Below are 18,715 nucleotides of genomic sequence, written 5' to 3'. Positions count from 1 at the left end.
CTGAACAAGTAATTTAAAAATAAATACTTGCAGAATTGCTTTTTCTTTATTTCATACCTACCCGCCTACCTATGTACGAACGAGACTCTGAATTCTTTCTATATTTCACTGTACGATACGTAAATTATCACATGAATTTCTTGTCTCTTGTTCGAAGCAATGATTTATTTAAGTTACGACGTAGATAGAAGCGCGATGGTCGTTACGCCAAGTTTCTATAAAAGTACACTTTTCCTAACTTTCATAATTTCATATCCGTTTAGGATTTTTGTGAAAACGATGTTGTAACGCTACAACGATAATGTGACTTTAATTTATCACATACTAAAGCGTCTCGTCGGTTATCTCACGGATTTCGATCTTTTTTATTTCGCTCTAATTTATTGGGTGTTTTGTGTAAACCTATGTTTATGAAAACGCCTAGTTCACCTGCACCTTGAAATTCAGTGTAAAATTATTTTTATCGCGTCGTATTCTACTCGTGGAACGTCCGAAATGAGCGACCGTGTGTCGCCATTCGACCGCTCTCTCGAAGACAGATATTAAACCGCGGTACTTATTTTCGAACTTATATTTATTTACGCCGTTGGTGGTTATACGTTTCGGTCGGATACGGTACCGTATCGAGTATACTACCAGACTCGATAGGTATAAAGAAACCCGAGAACAATTCCACTCGTTCTGATTCCATTTGTATCGCGATTCGAAAACGTGAAACTTTTTATCGAATCGAAGTTTCTTAATTCGATTATCTAGATATTTTTCGATCCTCGTAATTCACGAGCATTTCCTGAAAAACAAATTACACGCGTTTCTACTCTAAATCCGTCCAAATCTACGAGAGTCATTTCGCTGACAACTCGTTCTCACCGTACGACCCTTTACCGGATCGTACCCGTGGCATAAAGAGGGTCAGCACGAGTACGCGGGCGAGTGTTCCACCGACATCCGTAATATTTCTCCGTTGTCCGTCTTGCGAACGGACCGAACGATACCGTGGTGCGCGGCAGCTGCACACACGAGCTGGTCCGAAGTTCGTCGCCGAAACCGCTATACTTTCCGTCGCTGTCTGGCCAGCCCTTTATCTCTCGGTGATATACGAGGCCGGGCTGTGCTCCCCGCGGGTGTTATCGCGTGCCCGTTGCCCCGGGGCTTTTAGGCTAATTCGAGGCGAACCAGCTGCAACTGCGCTCTGCGCTGACCACCTTCGCCTCTCGTCGCGCTTTTTCCTTCCAATTCGATACTAGGCGTCTTCTGTATTTTCATCTGTAGTTTCAATCTGGATGCTCGAACGGCTGATAACTCGCGTCACGATGTCTCGCAATAAATCGCGAAGCGATATCGAATTTCGAAGACGCGTGAGAGAATCGCGATCGCGTCAAGATCATGGTTATTTCGACGCGAGTTTGTGTACCAATTTTGTCGTGGTTAGAGCACGAGTCCGAGTACAAAATGTTCCTATGACCTGTTCGAGAGAGACGTCGATCTATGTGCTTGGTAGGTCGGTATATCTTCTTGAAAGACAATGCCTCGTGGCATTAGGACTATGACGTTAAGAAAAAGGAAAGCAGAAGCACATACGTACACGTATACGTAGATGATTACAAGATACGCGGTATACTTATCTTTCAAACGCATGTTTGAAAGATCGCGATTATTTCCAATTAACGCTATCGGAACAAGTTTTAGCGCATTGTTCGGTATTCGGATAAACAGCGTTTAAATTTTTGTTTGCGCGCTGGTGTTTGTCAAATAACGCAAACATTCGCACAGTGTAAAGGGCATTGCTGTCTAATTTCGGAAATGTATAAGTACTTGTACGACGGAAAGTAAAAATAGCGACAGCGGATAAAATTTTAGTAGTTTCGATCGTTTTCATTTCTACGGAAACGCGACGAGATACGACATAACGTTTGTAAAATTTGTTAAAAAATTGACAAAAATCTATATTAGTAGACGATTAAATATCAAGATACTCGTGTCTTAATTTTCTTCTCCGTTGACATAAAAGATAAATACACGCGTACATATATACGTATACATTCGTATCGAAGAGTATTTAATTCGGACATTTTTTTAATAGCGGAATATCTAGTCTCGTCGGAATATCGATTATTATGGAAGAGCGAACGAGAGCCAGTTAGTAGACGATTTTGTTGGAAAAAATCTTCGATTGACCGGTACAGCTCTCTCTGTTCCTCGGCTACAGTCTCGCTGCAATTTCAATCTCACAGATGAGTTGCTCGGTGTTAAAACTCGTTAGCAACAACTAGGATGTCGAGGTGCTCACCTCTTAACGAAGTTACCGACCTCGGCAGTATAGTCGTCACTTTTCCAACTCTGTTGCCGAACCTGTTATAAAAGCAATAATTGTACAGTATTTCGTACAACTAATCGCATTGTCTGTCGCTTATCGCGCAAAATCTCCCCTCTTCCGTTTCCTTAGATCGCGCTGTAACTTGCGTCTGTTTGATTTCGTAGAATTGAAATTGAAGATCGTAGTTCGTGAACGTTGGAAGATTAAATTTTAACGCTATTATTAAGAACATTCTTTGCTTTACGAATAAATTGGACAGATGCAGGATTCTACGCTGGAAAAGACACAGTTTCAAAAGTCTTAATGCGCGTAAATAGGTCCAGATGTCTCTTTAAATATCTTTAAATAGCTTTATAGAACTAGCGTATTCGTTCCGAACTCTTGACAATTTAAAAACGCAACGAAGCGAGAACTGAAATTTCGTAGAGAAAAAAATATCGCGTGTCTCGTCCGTAGACGCTAAGAGTTTATACGTCGATATTACTACATGCTCGAGGAAAAGGTCGATACTCAAACTGTAAGAAACGTACCGCATTGTGCAGAAATTTACGATAAAACGGTGCTAGCTCGAAATATAGAGAAATCGATAAGGATCAAGCAGGCATCGATAAAGTTTACAGTAACGAAATAAGATTCAACTACGAGCTTGCTTCCATTTAGAGTGGCACATTTCTCACGTGCCAAGGAATGTTCGTTGCTACGCGCTACATTCCCAACCCTCTTTTACTTTAAAAGTATTTTCAAAAGTAAAAATCGTTCCATTTTCTGTGGTTTTTGATTAGAGCATCGGACCTTTCACGACTATTTCGCAAACATGGAAATTTTCTTTCCGTGTTCGAAGCTATTTGAAATTCCGGAAGAATATTTTGAAAAATAAATCCACGTCTTCGCGCAGTACTAGCAAGAAAGATACGTTTCACCTAAAAGTATTACGAGAGTTTCGTAGTTTCGAAGCCAAAGTTTCCCGACGTTTGATCGCGTTTGTCAAACTAAAGTAAGCATACTTCCTGCGAGGAAATTCGGAAATTTCGATAATTCCCGTCGAACGATACCGAATCGTTTCGATTTGCATCTGCGTTCAATCGTTGCTGACGACTTTCGTGATTCTGCTCGAGACGGGCGCAAGAGAGACGGATAATCCGCTAAAGATATTCATTAAAGGAGATTTTCACCGTTTTCCTTAAGATAAGAACGGATAATCGTCGTATACGCGATTAAAGTACCATCGACGAATGATCGAATGAAAAGAAATTTTCCTTATAAACGGTTTCGTAGCGCGTGTTGGAAAACTACGTACAAGGTCCGAAGGAATAACGGATAGAAGCAGCGGCCACGAGGCGATTATTCGGGAAAACGTAAGAAGGAAACGTAGAATAAGATTTTTTCATCCGAGGCTTCGTTTTCAAGATCAACGCAAGCAACATCGTGAAACTTTGTCAACTCGTATCGGTAATTGTTTCGACCGCGATCATTCGCGATACGAGTCGCATGTGCGTTGAAGGGTCAGTCCGAGCGACCGGACGAGGAGCAAAAAGATAGATCACAGAGATGAGAGAAACGTGGGAGAGGGATATTTGCAATTCCAATGCCATCTTCGACCTCGTCCCTCTCTTTCTCTCTCCTACCCTCGTCTCATCTTCCGTCCACGTTCATCCGTTCATCCGTTCATCCGTTCATCCGTTTGGCCGTGTGTACGACGAACGACGAGCGATTCTCGCGTGACTGCTATCGTCGCGTCGGCTATCGGCGTCGTGACTGTGGACCGATGCCCGACGAAGAACGAAAATTCGCGTGCTCGCGAGCCGAAGCTCAAACGCGGAAGATGACGGACGGCCTGCCAGGAAGCCAGGTTGTACCTCCGAGTGCTTCGAGACGACATCTCGAGTCAACGAAAGCAGCAATATCACTTGACGGAAGTTCTCCCTTTATTCGCGTATGTTGTTTCCAAATTGCAACGATGGAGCGAATTGTATGGAAACAATGTGTTGCCACTTTAGAGACGATCTGCTTTTGAAATTACCGATTTAAAATATTATATGCCGGTTTCGTTTTTTCCAAACGTTCTTGTTTCGAAAGTGACGCAACTTGAGAATAGGATTTTCCAACGAGCACGAAGAATTCTCTCTTTGAGCATAGCGCAACGGATTACTTTGCTATATTATTGATACTCGTGAAACAGAATCCGGTGTTGTTTTTGTCACTTTGTCTTTGTAACCCAAAATAAAAAATATTTCCTTGCACAATCTCATTACGGAACATCCCAATTTTTTATTTTCCTTTCGTCCAAACATCGTGCAAAAAAGTACAGCGACGTAAATTCACGAATATGGCGACTCGTAAATCGAATTCATTTTCTCGAGCATCTTACCATTTTTTTAATAATGCGATAAATGTAATAATGTAAATAAATACCGGCCTCTCGGATAAGTCTCGATAAGTCTTTCTGCAATCAGGTTGCAATCTCAGGAACGATAAAAATATTAGTTGTTCGCGGTGAGTTATCCACTTAAAAAGTTACGTTTCGATCGAACGAACTCTCGAATCGTTAAAATCGTTAAAATATGTTTACCGTTCATATCGCAGCGTAATCCGACCTATAGTTTAATTATTATTAGAAAATACGGTAAAACCGACTCAGGTAAAAGCGATCTATCGTACCTCTAGTCGAATCCGATATAGAGCGACGTATTATATTTTTAAATAAATTAAATATTTATTACTTTATATTTGTACTGTACTCAACTGTACATGGTAAAGCCGAAAATGGAAAAACATCGCGTTGACAGGTAGGAAGCGATCCCTTGTAAAAAAAACTACATCGTAGTAGAATAGAGAATAAAGTACGTGTTTCGTACGTGTACATACACGACTGGCAGCTTTCTCGAGTATATAATAACTTGTAAAAATGTCGCGAACGAAGAGGCAGACCGTCTTAACCGCGTGAAAAAATCACCTCCTCCACGCCGTGTAGCGTTCCCAATTATCATTCAATTGCGCGTATGTCAAGTGGCGGTTCGTTAATTAAAAATCGCTGCTTAACCTCGTGCAGAAAATTCGATTCGCCTTCTGTGAATATCCACGTCAGGATGCACGTAAAATATTCGATCGGCGGATGATACGCGTCAGCGATCGCATGTGTTCATGGCTAATGAAGAATGAAAATTCGAGACTTCCGCGAGCTGCAGTCGCGCGGGTATGCGAAATCATGATTAGGAGAACGACGATTCGCGACGCGTGCACTCGTTGCCCGATGAAATACGTTCGTTCCGTCCGACAGCGATGGAGAAATACGCGTTTGAAAGTGGGATGCGTTTGTCTCGGTCAGGAAATATGGATCGCGGAAAGAACTGGAAAAATGAGAAAGCATAGTTTCGGGAAAATTGGCAAAATTGTTCTTCCGCTTTTCGAACCGGTTATAGGAAACGTCTTTAGTATTTTTTAAGGATGTGTCGATGTTGGTATATGCGCAGAAGCGTTTCTCAGTTTCGTTATCGAATCGAGAAATTGCTCGGATCTCTTTTACACCGTCGTGGAAAAACGACGAGCAGTCGTACGAGTGTCTATTGAGCTTTCGCTACTGTTATTAGTAATCTACGAATATATCAAATTTTTTGCGAAAACAATTTCTATAGAGTCATAGATTTGTTAAATTTCCCGATATCGATAGCACTTGATTGTTTGCACATTGTCAGCTATCGATTCGATGAAAAATGTGTAATTAAGATTTCAATCGTAGTAAGACGTACACCTCCGAATGAACTTTTCCGATCCGATAAAGAAATGATTATTGCGGTCATATGATTCGACTTATCGCGTTTTTATATCGATCCATATCCACCGTTCGATGCAATAAGTTTTTAAATAGAAGCAATACGACCATGATCGTAATTCTCCATTATACATAGTGCTACGACATACATAATGCTCTATTAATTTCTATCTGTATAGAAGTTATCGAACGAATGAAATTGACGCTTTGAAATTAGAAATTCGCCGAAAATAACGAATCAATCGCATATTACGCGTACGCTGTTAATTTTATCGTCCCAACAATAGTTTGTATATTTAGTTTAGTTTGTAAATTTATTTATACTATATTATTATAACCGTTAATTTACGACGCAAGATATTTCATTCGACTCGACGAAATCGTTGGTTCGGTCTTTTTGTCAACGGTTATTTCGTCAGTTATACGTATAAAATTCGTACGAATCGAACAGAGCGATAAAGTTGAAAAATGAAAAAAAGAAAAACGATATTTTGGATAATACAAAAATTCTGCCACTTGAAAATATTGAAAAAAGTTTATTTCCCTGCATATCTATAGTTATAGCAGCTACCCACCTATTTAACGACGTAAAAGAGATATGTACCTGCTCCGTAACGCGACAACGACGAAACGCGTATTATAACGAGCTCCTACAACGTCTGAGCCGCATTTCGGTCGTTTTATCGCCGCCGTAACGTCGATATCGGTAACTATAGGATCAAAAGAAAAATGGAACCAGCCAATTTAACGTGGTCATCGAAAAATTGTTCCGCTATGATAGCTTGGGTTTAACGAAGCAATAAAGCTCGTGATCGTTAATCCGTGAAATCTCGAATCGTATTGCATCCTTCGATCACGTAATCGTAAATACTCTAAACCAGCGATTCCCAAAAATCACGCCCCCTGATAAAACTAGTTGCTTCCAACGGTCGTATCTGTTGTTGTAAATTTTACGCTCTACTCTATTCCAAAGATCGCTGTGATTGAAAAAAAGTTTGAGAACCACTGTTCTCAACGCCTCTAATCCACTACGCCAAGTAAGTAGGTACATTTACTGCTTCGAATCTCGACTCTTTGTTCGATCGACGCGATCCTATCGCGCAGAAGTTGGTATACGTCATATTTGAACCTTCCGTATCAAGACGATTCTATGCGTAACGTGATTATCATCGGATAAGAGACGTATATCGTGTTACGTATTATATAGTATAAACGGTGACTCCAGAAGTCGATGCGACGTTGGAAACGTTATAAAGAAAGAGAAAAAAAAAACAAAAGAAAAAGAAAAGCGATGCTGCGCGCGGGAAAATGAAACTTTGTTAACGAACGACAAGTTTTCGAATCGCGAGCGTTCGCGAATACTTTCGTGACTCGTTGTACGACAGATACGCAGCAAGCGTAAAAGACGAGTAATTAATTTTCAACGCTGACCGTAATATCGTGCGATCGAGCCGTGAACACGCATCGCGTTCCAGTTCGGCGGGAAGATGAATCGCGTCACCGGATTAGGTCGGTCGCGACCGTTTGCCAACACAAACATCGTCGTTTTCCACGCTTCCATTTTTTGTCCCTGGTCTACGGCCTGGTCTGTCGACTAGGTGTCTCCTGCTATCGACCGGAAGCAATTGGACACGGAATTTAGGCAACGACAGCCACTTTAGTCGCGTTAGGATCGCACCGCGAAACGGGCGCGTTTAGCAAGATGATCGACCACGGCCAAACACGCGACGCCTCCGTACTTCCGATTTGCGTTATTCCAAGCAACCGAATTAACGTTTATGAACCACTCACCGATCGGCGCGTCGTACGATCGTTCCAATTTCTCGGTGCTGCTCGCTGCTCGCTGCTCGCTGCTCGCTGCCGAACAAACGAACAAATTCAAGTGGAAGATCGGATCGATCCTTCTCCAGGCTGTTTCGAGTAGTATTCGGTTGTTGAGACTGAAATTTACAAACAAAAAAAAATAGCGCGAATCGATCGGTTAAAAGAGAGGAAACAGAACGAGGAAAGAGAGAGAGAGAGAGAGAGAATCGATACACTTTGATCTAAAACTTAAAGACTATGGAATTTGTTTGTTGTGTGGTAACATGTTCTATAGTTGATAGGAATTCCAAAGGAAGATAAGAGAAAATACATTACCGATTACATACTCTGATAGATAATTGTTTATTTTCGACCGAAGTAACTATACATACGTACTGTTTATACGATGATTTAATAAGAGAAGAAGACGCGAGTCGCTGAACATATCCAAAATGGTTTATTGCGTGATAGGGATAAGAAACGCAGAGAAAGATAAGAAAAGCCAATGGCAGGTAAAAGAAAACGGAAGACATACGGAGAGGATATCGTAACGCTCGTTTTCATACGATCGACGAATCGTTCGAAGAAAGGTTTACGATTTTTTATGTAGATTATATTCCCAGTCGGATTATACGTACATATATTTAGTCTAAAATTAATAAATAACGGATAACTTTGAACGATGTACAAGCTACGAAAAGAGCCTTCCTCGCTGTAATGATATTTTTTCCAACGTTATACGGAACATGCAACGATGCAACTATTTATTTATATTTCCTTGAAACACCATCATCTTGACGATACATACTTGTTGTTGACGATATTCCTGACGCCGATTCTTTAAAATCGTATTCCCTTTTACGCCTTTAGGCTTTTACCGATAGGGACAACAGCTACGAAGAACATAATGGTACTAATACCTAACTCTTCGAATACACGTGTAGTACGCATTACAACCGGATACGACAAAAATCGCACAACTTTTCAAGATGGCCCGATTACAAACTCGAATAATTTAATTCTTATCGTAATATATTAGCGGCACTCGACTATCCGATTCCGAATTTTATCTCTCGAACGATATTGTACGCTTTCTACGTACGCATTCCGATAACGCAATAAACCATAAGCACATGACCGTTTGTCGATCGTGCGAATGAAAACGATTTCGTACTTTAACCTTATTTCGAGCAAAGGCAGTGAAATCAAGATAAAGAAATTCCCCGCTTCGATGTATGCGCTAATCCCGGATAATCGAGACTGAAATTCTTTCATAGATTATCTAGAAAATCCATTCTATCGAAGCGAATAAGAGTAGAAAAGATGAAAAATGAGTGCTAATTATATCTCCATAAGGAATCATTCGTTCATTCGTTGGTCGTTAATTATTTAAAAAATTTCAAACAAAACGGAGAAACAGAGTCGTCTGTTGGATAAATTTTATTTAAATTTGTTCGAGTATTACTCCGTTTCCTGTCAGTCGTGGAATGATAAAACAAAGTCAATGGTAAAATAAAATTCTTGTTAAAATAAAACGGAAATAACAGTTGCCGATACCGATATAAGATAATAATGATGAACAAATTTCTTTTTTGAACAGAATCGAGCGGATGGGAAAGGAAAAATTACAATAACTCCGTTTAACAAAGAATAACGTATAACAAAGAGACGAATAAAAAATTGAAATGAAATTGACGAACGAACGAGTAAAGGATCGGACCAATGGAATGGTACAAATCGATCAGTTTCGTTTTAGATGCTTTAATTTCGATGCTAGCCAGGATACGCGTATCGTTATATTTTCGTAATATATGCGTCGATTTTGCCCGATTTAACACTTTTACGGCCACGGTTTCTCCTGTGGCGCCACGGTGGTAGTTGGTGCACCCAACGGTGCACCGTGTTAAAACACAGCGTGTGGCGTTCCTGAGCGAAACGTGTGATTTCAGCGTGGCCGTCAAAGTGTCGATCGGACGATCGGTTAGTACCGAAGCACACGACGACGTGACGAGCGAATCAGGCATCGTGACTAATTCACACGCGACAGCACGCGTAACATTCCGCTGCTCAATAATTATCCCCCGTAATCGACGCAATTAATCGGAACGACGTGGGAAATACTCGCCTCTGGAGAGACCTAGGTTATCGTTGGCTCGTTACGATACCGATAGAAATCGAGTCGCTGATCATCGATACGATCGAAACGGACTAGAGCGAAACGCGGTTCGAGCTTTCTTCCAGTTCGGTCGAGTTCGAAACGATCGAGCCGTTTATCGCTGGAGAGACAAAGGGTCGAGAGTCGAGTCGGCTCATTACCGATTTCGCATTTACGTTTCCGCATGCTGATTCTCGTCGTCGAATCGTTTCTTCTTAGAGATTCGATTTTACAAACCGTTACAATTCCACGAGTTTGCCAACTTTCTTCTCTCTTCGTTTGCTTCTCTTTTCCATCGACGAAGAACAAACGACGGGACGAATAGCAACGATATTACGAACGCGTCCGTCGAATGATTCTCGTTTGAATCAACGATCGACACGAAATATCTCAATCGGTATCGTCGTTGGCCAGTATGTTATCGATAACGGTGTACGTTCGAATTTCTATTCTATGCGTTTCGTTTATTAATTAAATAAGTGGAAATTAAAATGTTATACGTTAAATTGGTTGGAACCGACTATTACATCGAGTACCTGGGTATCTGGCCTTTAGGTAGCTGTGTTCCTCGATCAGAACCGAGCGACATGTAAACAAATATAAAAGTAACGACACAACCGTATCGTCGACGATGAATTTGAACTTTTGTTCGACGCAAAGTTTTAGTATGCGAACGAGCAGTGGCACGGAGTAGATCGAACCGTTGTCGAAACGACGCGTTTCGCAATATACATACATATCGTGAGTGTGAAACGATACTCGTGTGGTATTTGTGCCGAAGTCCTTGAAAAGGCGTGTGTCCACTACGGTCAGGAAACTGTGAAATTTCAATCGATTTATACAGTTCGTATCGATTTGGAATTGCCGGCTCATTCGCGTTACAATCGTGCTTTTAATCGTCTTAAGATAGAACGCTTAATTACACAGTTTTCTCTCAGTTATTACGTTTCGAGCGTCATTTTCGTCGACGAAGAAAACAGTTGTTGCCGTTCCTTTGCCGTTACAAAATTTCTATACGACCGACTGGCGAAAACCTTATGGCGAAACATTTTAACGAAAAGCAACGACTAACTTACCTCTGAAAGCTGGTACAGCAAACAATTTTCATATTACCAATACCACCGTAACGGCACTAGCGAACTCACGCTGCTCTACCAACGTGCAAACGACTTGTTCTCTCGAAACACGAATTTTCGAATAAATGGATAAGACGTATTATATATCGAAGATAAGTTGACGATAAACTCGACGAAACGATTCTTTCATCCAGCGGAATTTTGAATCGTTCGAAAAGTTCGTTGCGTATATAAAAAATTCTACCGTGTATTTAACGCGATTAAGAAAAATTATGCTGTCCAAAGGTGAAATGCCAGATCCGTATAGAGATCGGATCGAGTTTCGAAATAATTTTCACTTTCAACTAATCTATTAATTTTATCTCAAGATTAACTTAATTTTATATCAAGCCCTGATAGATTACTTTCAAATGATTTTTTATTTTAATTACCAATTAGATTAAACGCGTTTGATCGGTGAACAGAAGTTGCCGATGGATTATCTTGGAACGTTATAACGATAGTTGCCGGAAAATTGTCAAAAATTGTCTCTATCTCGATTACCTTTCTATAACACGTGTACGAAGTGTGGACCGTAAATGAATCGCCCTGAGCAAGCCTGTATTATTTCTAACGCGATTTATTTAAATAAAAAATGAAATAAGGAATTATCTTGTTCGATAGTTAGATAACGAAATATACTTTACAGCACGTCAAACTGCATCGTTATCGGAAAACGAACGTATTTCGTGGATAAACGAATTAACGAAACGAAAGCGACACGCTTAAATGAAAAATAATTTTATAAATCGATTGTAAATCGAACGAATAAAAAAAGAACAAATTTCATTAATATATATATATATATATATATATATATATATATATATATATATATATATATATATATATATATATCTATATATATATATATATAAAATATAGCTTTAGATTCAAATTACGGGAACATGGCATTTGCGATAGTATTTTTCTTTTTTTTCTTTTTTTTCTTACACAGAAAAATCTTTCCTTTTGGATGTATACTATCGGACAAGCGATAACGTATCGGGACGCTTTACGCTTGAGAAAGTATTCCATTGTCTAGTTATAAACTATCTAATAACATCGGATTGCGTTATAATTGATATCTAATAAAAAAAAAAAAAGAAAAAAAAAGAAGAAGAAGAAGAAACCAGAACGAGAAATTACAATTGGAAGGTTTGTCGTTGCAAGGGGGAAAAAAAGAAAGAATATGTATCAGAAACAGTGGTGTACGAGATATTTTAAATAGGACTCGTCTGGATAACCATGTTCCGTTTGAAATATTCCTAGCCGTTCGAAGTGTTAAACGCACGACACCTTTAAACCTTCGAAGAGGAAAACGGATATTATATAGCGCAACCGAAATGAAAATATTCGTATATTTAAATAAATAATTTGTATCGCATCGTAACGACGTTTAACGAGTAAACGAGAATGATATTTGTAAAAGAAAAGAGTACGTATCGCTGTGTTAGAGCGTTACCGAGAGAGACAGTAGCGAGTTGCGTTAACGCGACATTAGTGGTTAAAAGGGACGTTTAAGATGTTCGCCCTTGTACAAGGAAGAGCGTAAAACGCCAAACTATGGCAAAGCCGAATGACTCTGACAATGAACAATTTTATGAAGCTTCCAACGGAGCAGCTCCAGAAGCTCGGTAAATTTATAATCACCGGTCTGCTCTCGTATTCCGAGGCCGTTCGTTCCTCCGTTCCTCCGTTCCTTCGCGATTCTCGCGGATCTTGCTAAATGAACGAGTGGCGCGGCGTGACGCGGCGCGACGCGGCATGGCGTGGCGTAGCGTAGCGTGGAGTAAAGTGGTGTGGCGCGGAGCGGAGCGGAGCGGAGTGGAGTGAAGTGGAGTGGCGTGGCGTCGCGTGGCGTCGCGTGGCGTCGTGTCGCGTCGCGTCGCGTCGCGTCGAGACATCGGTTGCGATCAGGGGCACGATAGGTCGGCTGGGTTAGGCTCGAATAGACTGTCAATGAGGTGTCCAGCTGTGCCCATCCTGTGCAACGCGGTAACAATTATTCCGTCAGCCGTAACGTTGTCCCTCCTTAGCCGTGTTCCAGCACTTTTTACCAGCCCCACCATTCGTATAAACATAGCGTAGCGGTGCACACTTTGCGGCGTTTAGTCGCTAGTTAACCGTGCTCGTTTCACAGTACATATTCGTTTCCACGCTTCGCGTTTCGTACGACGATCGACGTAGATTTTCAACCAAGCTGCCGCGATTCTAACATCAACGAGGCCGATTAGAGTATCCTGTGATATTCGACGATTATCGGTAATGGTCGATTCCATTCTTTGCGGACGAGATTAATCGAAACGCGTGTTCGAAGAGTGTTCAAAGTTTCGTGGAAACGGAAGAATTTGTGCGGTGACACGAGATGAACAAGGCGAGTCCTCTTCGTTCGAGTTTCACCTTTTATCGCGTGTATTTGATATATCGTGTGTTTTGTCGTGTCGACGATCTTTGGTAACAAGCGAGAGAATTATCGGTGAAGTTGAAAGATAATAGTTGGAAAGAGTAGCTGTTGGACACGGTGGAGCAAAAGGCAGAGCGATCGACGAGGAAAGAACAGAGGAAATAGGGAAGCGAGTTAGAACCGGCATCGCGAACCTCGAATCTCGGTCTAACGAGGTGAACGAAGGAAGCTCTCTCGCGTTGTTGAACGTCGTCGGTGGAGAGGATCGTGGCGGTAAAAGCGGGTCAAGGTGTCGAAGACGACAAGCGGTCGTCGAGATATCGGCGCGAGGTGTTGGCGAGTCTCCCTGGAAAAACAAAGCGTCACGCGACTCTGTTAACGATCTGCTGGCTCCCCTATCAGGCGCGTGATCGTTAATCAACGATCGGGGATCATCGTGTTTGGACTTTCTCGGAGTCATCGTCACGCGACTCCGTGAACACTGTCAACGGTCGACAGGGGAACGTCGAGCTGTGATCGCAGACCGCTGTCGTCTCCATCGGCAGTCGATCGAGGAAAGCCGCTTCTTCTACACGATCCTCCGACGATCGTCCGTCGGTTTTTTCCTCGAGTTGACAAACTTTGTTCTATTCTCGATCGCGAATCGAACCAACGCAATTCTAACGTTCGCCTAACGTTCGCTATAACACGGTGCGTTTCGTTCGTTTCTCCTTGCTTGCGATCCAAACTGTGATCCAAGTCGCTCGGCGACTCAAGCCGGTCGAACAATTTCGGTCGCGTTCGGCCAAATAGCAAGGATTTTTTCTTAAACGAAAGCTTTCTCGACGAATCTTAATCGAACTCTACGTTGGGTACATGGATTCGCGTTGCTCCTGTCGAATTCAAGACTTCGTGTATCAAGAATACCCCTGTGTTCCAACGAGAAACGTGAAAGTCAGTTGGATTCCTACGGCCAAACTAGACATTTTCGCCTCTGTCCTACGAAACATAGAGAAGCTCGCATAGCCGCTGTCTATCCTATCGAGAAACAAGGAGAAAGCTTGCCAACGGCGAGTCGATCTTTCGGCCGATGACAACCGATGACAGCCGATACAACCAACTGTCGTTCGATTCGTCTGCATACGATTTAAATCTCCGTTGATAGAGATTGTTCGAAATCGATCGAGCGAAACATCGTGAATCGATAACGACACGACTCCACGTATCGGATAGCTTTTACCGATTTCACCGAATACGTATACACGCACACGCGCGCGCGCGCGCGCGCTCCGATATACATACATATATATATATATATATATAGAAATTGGTTTCTTAAAGGGCACGTTCTCGTTAGTTCTCGAGGGCACCGAGACACGATATGGAAACCGACACGAGTAACAGAACGAACAGGTCGACCGAGGAGTTGGCCAAGCGACGCGTCTCCATTAGCGATCAGATCCTCGGCATGGATAATCCCAACTTTGATCATCATCGGCGCATAAGCGCCAGCTCCGAGTATAATTCCGATCAGGGTCGCGGCAAATCGATACTGCAGCATGGCAGTAGTAACTATGGTAGCGCGGAGAATATTCCGCAGCACAAGTTCGATCTCGAGAACGGCAGGATCAATGGAAACAGGAAGAAGTCGGCGCATAGCTTGACCAGCTCCATTAGGGACAAGCTCGAGTACTCGGAGGAGTTGGAACGGTAAGAATCTTCAGAATCATTCTATCGGAATCAAATCTGCGTCGATTCGCCGTCGTTAGCCGCTCTAAAGCGTTAAACTTCGACTTCCGAAACGAGCAACGGTGGAAGAATTCCTTGTCCTTCATTCCCTCCACCTTTCCTTCGATATTTTTGGTAATAATTTTGGAAAAGTTCATTTTGACACGGCTTCGAAACGCCGACAATGTCGTAGTTTGGTCTGTTTGGGCAAACGCGTGCCATTTCAATGTCGATCTTCGATCGGTTTCTGGCAGAGACGATTTCAGTCGGATTTCTAGCTGTTTTTAACGCGTTTTCACCGCCAATTTCACCGCAACGGTGTTCCCGTTCGATTAGACCAGGTTGAATCGTCGGACACTTTGAACCGAAGCGTTATAGATCGCTCGACCAAATAAATTTTATTCGTGCGAAAGAATCGCGTAGACCGGATTCCCTTGTCTTGCGAAATGTATCGAAATTAGTTAAATACACGTAGATATACAAACAATGAAATTAATGCGAAACGCAGGAAACTCGTTTGCGTCGAGTTTCGTAGCAGGCTTATTAATAAACGTCGATCGATCGTATTTGGTAAAATCGGTATTTTATTATTACATGAAACGCGATAGCATAACTCGCAAGAATCTCGCAAGTATCTCCGAATCTTGATAGCGTATACACAAGTACGATCGATGCTAATTTTTCTAAAACATTTTAAAAACATGTTAAAAACAACAACCCGATGCGATATATATAACGATAGCGTACATATAGAGTAGGCGGGAATCTAGAAAAAATAGATGGCGTTCAGCTTTTAAAAGCAAAGTTCGCGGTAGCGTAATATTTTAATCCGTGCTTTCCAAGGCTCGAGTTATATAAGACTTTTAGTGACATTTTATTAAAATAGGCACTGTCCGATATTGCACGTTGATAACAAGACAGCGTCGTATAGTGCTATCTTTCTCAATAAGATTAGAAGAAATATTTATGATAAATACAAGTATTTCTTTTATTTTTCATATCGCGAAATCGGTTCGAGAGACCGATAAAAGGAGGACGTATGCGCATAAATCTATCTATTTATCTATGAGAAAAATATGTTTAAACGAGAGACGTTTTCCCGAAGAAAACAAACTTGGAATCTTTTTTTCTTTTTTTTTTCTTTTTTTATTATTACTAAACTTTTCTTGCCAAATATCGGACAAAACGTTTTATAGTCTTAATACAACGATAATTTCAACGAACGTAATACCTGAACACTGTTACGCGCGCGTAATGGTAAATGGAGGATAAAAAATATCGTCCCTTTCATGGCACCTCGTGCCTCGCATCCAAGCTTTAAACGCTCTTCGCGCGACTGTTTAAGCTGTCGATTCCTTAACCGCCGTACTTAACACCGTACTCGTTTCTTAACTTTGTAACGTATTGTATTAAAGTCGATGACGTAATTTCGTAGTTACAGCAAAAAATGTACATAATTTTTCACTACCGATACTAAATCACACGATATCGCGTAATATTATATATCAAACGATATCAACAGTAAGAGATACGTATTAACGTAGTAAAAACTCATACCGCAGAGTTATAAGTAAGCGAAAGAAAATAAAAACAGAGTTGGGAACTTGGAAATGCCGATACATCTATCGGCATTCAGTCTATCGGTTTAACGCGCGTACCTGTACATCGTTCGCGCCATCGTCGCGATTCTACTGGTCAATCTTTTTCCCCGAGCGAGATCCGCGTACTATCGATACGAAGACAACGAATGAAAACTATTCGTAGCAGACAATCCTAATCGGGGGGAATTGTAACGGATCGAGGAAGCGTAGTTCGTGATGTAACGGTCGGTTACAAAGCGTGTCATTTCCAATCGCCTTGATAAGATCATAAAGATCATAAAGTCTAATGAGATTGAACGAAGCTCTACGCCAAGTTTCCTATATCGTCTGTTCGCCTGCACTCTACAAGCTATACGCTTCTGTTAACGCTTTCTGAATTCTCGACGAGCTTTTTGCTCCATTTATTTTAGGAGAGTCAGAGTCGGACAGAGTCAAAGTTAATACGAAGAATCGATTGGATCAGCGAAAAGCCGGATTCATCGCGTATAACTTCACGAGCGACCGTATCTTGCAACAGAAAGAGTTAACAGTAAGAGTTCTTGAAATCAACTGCGAAGCAAATTTGTTCGTTTACTTCGGAAATCGATCGTTCGGTGATAAAACTTCAAACTGCACGTACAAATATTTAAGGCCTCGTAACGAAATTCCAATCTCGAGCGAATTAAAATCCTAAAAATGAATGCTGTTTCGATCAAACAAGCGCAGATAATTCTTTAAAGAGGCCTGACTTACAGATGGTGGTATTTTAAGATACCGAATCTCACAGTAAAATATCGACATGGACGTTGACTGTTGACGGTTGACGGTTGAGATACGGTGCACATTTCGCTCTCAAACTTCTCCTACATTGGCCTTATTTCGCTTTCTTCCCTTGCTTCTTCTTCCGTCTCTTTCGATGGCGCGTTTTACTTCCAACTTATAAATCAGCACGAAATACCGAGATCCGTTTGTCCCCTGCTTTGTTTCAATTTTCGCTCTTGTCGCGAAAATGCAATTACCAGATTTTTTCGATAAATACGTAAATATATCGTTCTATAGGCGTACACAGCTCGATATCTGTAATTTTTCGGCGCTCAGCGGCGCTGCTTTAAATAAAACTTACGTTCGAATAAAATTATTGTAAAAGCTGACGTTATTTTAATTGATACAGAGGGCAGATAGATGATCGAGGTAAGGGACACGGTTCGTAGAAACGGCGACGATGAACCGATTAACGCGAGGGATCGTGACTGTGGTATCGTGTATGACAGCTGTACGCATCATCGGATATAAAGGATAAAGGATAAGGGAGTAAGAAAGTCGAGCAAGTTATTAATTTTTTATAATATACGAATATAATATACGGAGGTTCGGTACAGTACGTTGCAAGGATATATATAAGAACAGATTTGGCGTCGGTGTATCGATATTAGTTAGTTAGCGGTTTCATTAGTTGCGGATTAGTATAACGTCTTAATCGGTCAGTAACAACAACGATGTAGGTTTGAACGCGTAGACCGTAACAACGACGCGGATGCTGCATGATATGCAGACGTTCTTAAAAATATGTCAACATCCGATCATAGATTACCAAGTTTTGTCAAACATACTTAGGAATTGCAACGCGTTTCGCAAGCAGAATTCACTCGAAAAATCTATCTGTTGCATCGATAGCAAATCTATCTATATTTTGATAAAAATATGCTCCGATTAGATAAATATATATATTAATTTCGAATTTGAAGCTACTCGATAAAAGTGCGAGTAAAGCTTTTACTTAAAACGAAAACGCTTATCAGATGGTCGTTTCCTTTCTATCAAGATATTCGCCTGCGCTATCTTAAAACAAACGAATAAGAAGG

General features: G+C 41.2%; 1 protein-coding gene across 2 annotated transcripts in view; it reads left to right on the top strand.

Moving 5' to 3' along the window:
* The window catches only part of LOC100651474 (neuroligin-1), a 149,968-nt gene that overhangs the window by 73,780 nt on the left and 57,473 nt on the right, over positions 1–18,715 (top strand). The gene's annotated exons all lie outside the window — the stretch shown is intronic.

The sequence above is a fragment of the Bombus terrestris genome, chromosome 1 (assembly GCF_910591885.1).
Source record: "Bombus terrestris chromosome 1, iyBomTerr1.2, whole genome shotgun sequence".
NCBI lineage: Eukaryota > Metazoa > Arthropoda > Insecta > Hymenoptera > Apidae > Bombus > Bombus terrestris.
The sequence above is the reverse complement of the archived record's forward strand: the minus strand, read 5'-3'. Positions and strand labels throughout refer to the sequence as shown.